At 44.4% G+C, this 4,701-nt stretch overlaps 1 pseudogene across 1 annotated transcript; it reads right to left on the reverse strand.

Annotated features, from left to right (window-relative positions):
* Window positions 1-254: 254 nt before the first annotated feature.
* On the reverse strand, window positions 255-1,380 carry LOC111553466 (annotated as a pseudogene). The gene has a single exon (XR_002734952.2). The product of XR_002734952.2 is annotated as a receptor expression-enhancing protein 3 pseudogene (transcript).
* Window positions 1,381-4,701: the final 3,321 nt, after the last annotated feature.

Raw genomic sequence — 4,701 nt, forward strand, 5'->3', positions numbered from 1 at the left:
AGTACATCACAAAGGCTGATTTATCCTGAACCATAAAAATACTCCTTTCAAGTATACTGTGGATTTGTGTTTCATCTTATATCTCAGGCACTCTATGCTGTTGATGAATTTGAAAATGGACAACATGATTTTCTATAATTTCTAATATACATATTAGTACATCTTGCAGAACTGCCTTTAGTAGTCAATATTTGGAAGCAATTGTTAAAGAAATAAAAATGATTTAAATTCATGAAAGTAAATCCCATCACTGACACAATTTAAATAATCATTTTAATGTGTAAATCCTGAATATATCATGTTAGAAGATGAAGTCAATGTATTTAGCATAATCTGTCTTAGGACATTTGAAGTGTAGATGACTAAACATACACTTGTGGTCGCTTCTTCACTTTATATTTCAGTGGCCCGTACCGTACCTCTTTGCGGCCTTTGGTGGTTTTCACAGATTTCATGCTTTGTGATCTTCGAAGTCCTTTGTGTGTTAACATCTCATCATCTGAATATGGCCCCTCCGCTTCCTCATCTGTTTTCTCATCTCCATCTTTCAGTGGAATTCCATAACCTGCTGATTCACCAGGGGCTGGTTTACTTTTCTTTTTTGCTTCTGGTAGAGGTTGGTATGGTCTTTGTCCCACAGGCTCATCACCTTGGATAGCTGTTAAATCATGCATACTGAAGCTTCTTAAACGTTCAGTTATTGCTCCTTGGCTCTTTACTGCTGCAGTAACAGCAGCAGTACCTGCAAGGTTTAAACCTTGCCGTCCAAAGTTTACCATGGTTTCATAGCCTCGTTCCTTTGCTTGTACAATATAATCATCAATCTCCCTTTCCTTTGAAGAAAGAAGTGGATGAAGGAATTTTCTATATATTAAACTTGCTCCTTTGGTATAGGGAGAAAGCAGCCATATGACAAAAGCAATCTTCAGCTCATAGTACAGGGGAAACCAAGCAACTGTTTGACCTGCTACTGTTTCAATCACAGTATAGAGAGCAAAAACAATCCAGTACATCATCCATCGAACACATTCCTTCACGTTTTTTGTTTTCACAGCTTTGTATGAATAATATGCAGGATAAAGCATTCCAAACACCAGCACCACGGCTCTGGAGATCATCCAGGACACCATCTTCACGGGGGCTTGGGCCCCACGTCCGGGGCGGGTGGGCGCAGAGCGCTGCGGACCAGGCCGCCAACGGCAGGCCGCGCGCTTCGCCGGCTCCTCGCGCTCCCCGGGGCCGCGCTGGCACCCTCGGGAGCCGGCAGCACTGATATTTTTAATACCCACACTGTTTGCTGGTTCGTGTTACCCAAGTAGCAGGGATGCTCTTGATCATCCTTCTTTGATGTCTTGTCTAGACTGAGAGGCTTCTGCACTATTTTAAGCAAGTAGGGAACACTCACCCTTAACAGGAGCAGAGGGCCATTTCTGCCGGCCCATGTGGTTTAGAGGGATCTATAGTCTCAAGGTTTTTAAGTGTATCAATCCAAATAGCTCTGTCCCAAGTCTCAGGATTTCACTTCTTCCTAGTCTTGATGTAACAGACTTGCTAAGACTAAGAATTCGAATTTCTCTGGAGTTCTGCCACCCTTAGAAGTAAGTTCAGGGCCCCATCTCAAGCTTTTTCTGCCCTCTGGAGATGAGAGTCCCTGGATAAGCTGCCAAGGAGCCTCTCTTTGTTTTCACACTGGGCCTTCAGTTGGTGATTCATCACCTTCCCTCTTTTGATGTCTTTTTAAAATGCATCAAGGATCCTCAGAAAGAGCCATCTGGTTCCATTGTCCTTTATGATTAGCACTTTTTCCAGTCTCTGAAAACCTTAGATATTGCAGTGGCTGGTGCATTCTCTTCCAGGAGTATTCCACCCAAGATCACCGTTAGTGAAAGTTTAACAACTGCACTGCATGCCAGGAGCTGGCAGTGCGACTCCTACCACCAGCAATGGGGTCTTCATTGCCAGCTGGCAGATGGGTAATCCAGTTCCAAATCCCACTGTAGAGTCTGTTTCCACAAACTGCTCCTGGCCCTGGCTTAGGTTGGGTTCTCCAGGAAACAGACTCTGAGATGAAGGTTTTTGTGCAGGTGGTTTATTGAGGAACGTTCTTAGAGTCAACACCTCACTTTGGGAGACCGAGGCGGGTGGATCACCTCAGGTCAGGAGTTCGAGACCAGCCTGGTCAACATGGTGTAACCCCGTCTCTACTAAAAATAGAAAAATTAGCTGGGCATGGTGGCACACACCTGTAGTCCCAGTTACTCGGGAGGCTGAGGCAGGAGAATAGCTTGAAGCTGGGATGCAGAGGTTTCAGTGAGCCAAGATCGTGTCACTGCACTCTAGCCTGGGTGACAGAGTGAGACTCCATCTCAAAAACAAACAAACAAACAAACAAACAAATACCTTTAGAACTGGGCAGAAGGAGGCAATGCAGTCACAGCAAACACCAGGGTCATTCTGGAGCAGCTGTGACCCTTCAGTGTTATCCCACTGTGGGAAATCAAAGTATGCCATCCCCAAATGTACTTCTTTGGCATATTTCACGGTGACTCTTCAGAGGGGCTGCAGACACAGGAATAGCTTTGTAAAGTTGTCCTTTTGGGGGAGAGATTTGCACCTCTAGAGGAAATCTATATTAGTGAAGTAAGCAAGAGATGCAAACAAAGGCTCTCTCTGAGGTGCCCTTATCAGGATCTAGGAAAGATTAACTCACAGGAAAAGGAGACTAAATCTCTGGCGTTTTTAAAGTTCTGACAGCAAAACTTTACCACAGGTACATCTATTCTCTCTAAGGGCTGCTACTCGAGAGAATTCATCCATATAACAAGACAGCCTTTGTTCACCCATGAGTTTCCTCCCTTCCTCCCCCAATAAACCTGTCACCACCTCCCACCAGGAACTCCAAGCCTCTCATCCTTTCTGTCTAGTATAAAAACATCAGTCATTTGGTCCTTCTTTCAGTTTCACATTTTGTGTGGCTCCTGTGCATATGATACATTTGTATGCCTTTTCTCCTGTTAATCTGTCTGCTACCAGTTTATTTCAGTAGATTTTAAGATTCAAACTAAAAAATTTTAAAAATAGCCAGGCACGGTGGCTCACACCTGTAATCCCAGCACTTTGGTTGAGAAGAGTAGATCACTTGAGCTCAGGAGTTCAAGACCAGCCTGGCCAACATGGTGAAACCCCTTCTCTATCAAAAATATAAATCTTAGCCAGGTGTGGTGGAACACACCTAGAGTCCCAGATGCTTGGGGGGCTGAGGTGGGAAGATCACTTGAACCAGGAGGCAGAGGCTGCAGTGGGCTGAGACCACACCACTGCACTCCAGCCTGGGTGACGAGTGAGACCCTGTCTCAAATAAGTAAATAAATACATAAATAAAAATACATAAATAAATAGATAAAAGGCTGGGTGTGGTGGCTAATGCTTGTAATCCTAGCACTTTGGGAGGCCAAGGCAGGAGGATCATTTGAGCCCAGGAGTTTGAGACCAGCCTGGCAACATACAGAGAACCCGTGGCTACAAAAGATTTTTAAAGATAATAAAAATAAGTTTGAAAAGACTCAAACTTTCAGAGCCAGAGGGAGAAATTCCCTTTGCCCCTACACCACCCTGAAGCAAGGGAGCTGGCCCTTGTCATCCTACACTGAAGGATGGCTACATGTGGGCTGTCCCCAGGAGGGGCTGTGACTGGCCTTGGCTGAGGTGATTGTATTTGCAGGGGGCAATTTCCTGAAAGAACTCAGCTTAGAGCTGTCATCCTCCAACCTTCCCAGCAGCTGAGGTGAGGAAAGGTTCAGTGCTGAAGGAGGAGTCTGGGTGATGCCCCAGTGTCCACCTCAGAGAGTATAAGTGAAATTCAATAAAGGATTAGTGAGAAAAGGGATCCAAGACAGTTCACTGGGGAAACTCCTGCATGTATGTCACAAGAGGAAGAAGAATTGCCAGTAAAAGAGATGCCAGAGAGAGAACAAAGTGAGCAGACAGCCTTGGGACACAAGGAAGCTGACGGGAGAAGCCCACAGGAATTTCTGGAATTTCTGGAGAAGCCTGGAATTTCTTAATGCAATCTCCTAACTTTATTTTATTTTTATTTTTTATTAAGACAGAGTCTCACTTTGTCACCCAGGCTGGAGTGCAGTGGCACAAATCTCGACTCACTGTAAACTCTGCCTCCTGGATTCAAGTGATTCTCATGCCTCAGCCTCCTGAGTAGCTGGGACTACAGGCATGCTCCACCACGCCTGGCTAATTTTTGTATTTTTAGTAGAGATGAGTTTCACCATGTTGCCCAGGCTGATCTCCAACTCCTGATCTCAAGTGATCTGTCCACCCCGGCTTCCCAAAGTGCTGGGATTACAGGTGTAAGCCACTGTGCCTGGCTAAATCTCCTAACTTTAAAGATGAGGAATTCCAGAGCAGAAAGGCAAAGAGGTTTAATTCCAAGTCACCCAGCAAGTTAGTAACAAAGGCCAGACTAACATTCATGTTTTCTGACTCTTCGTCCAATGTTCTTAACTCTGTTTCTCTCTTACATCTTATGTAGGTGATCTCTTTCTTATTTCCCTTAGAGCAGGGAAAAGTTAAATCAGAGAAACTCTGAAGTATTCTGTTTGTGGGAGTTTGCTTCCTAACTTCATTAACTCTCACCAAAAAATTCTTAAATTATATTTATTATTATGTTAGTTTTTCTTTTCCCTT

This window comes from Piliocolobus tephrosceles, chromosome 15 (assembly GCF_002776525.5).
Source record: "Piliocolobus tephrosceles isolate RC106 chromosome 15, ASM277652v3, whole genome shotgun sequence".
Lineage (NCBI taxonomy): Eukaryota > Metazoa > Chordata > Mammalia > Primates > Cercopithecidae > Piliocolobus > Piliocolobus tephrosceles.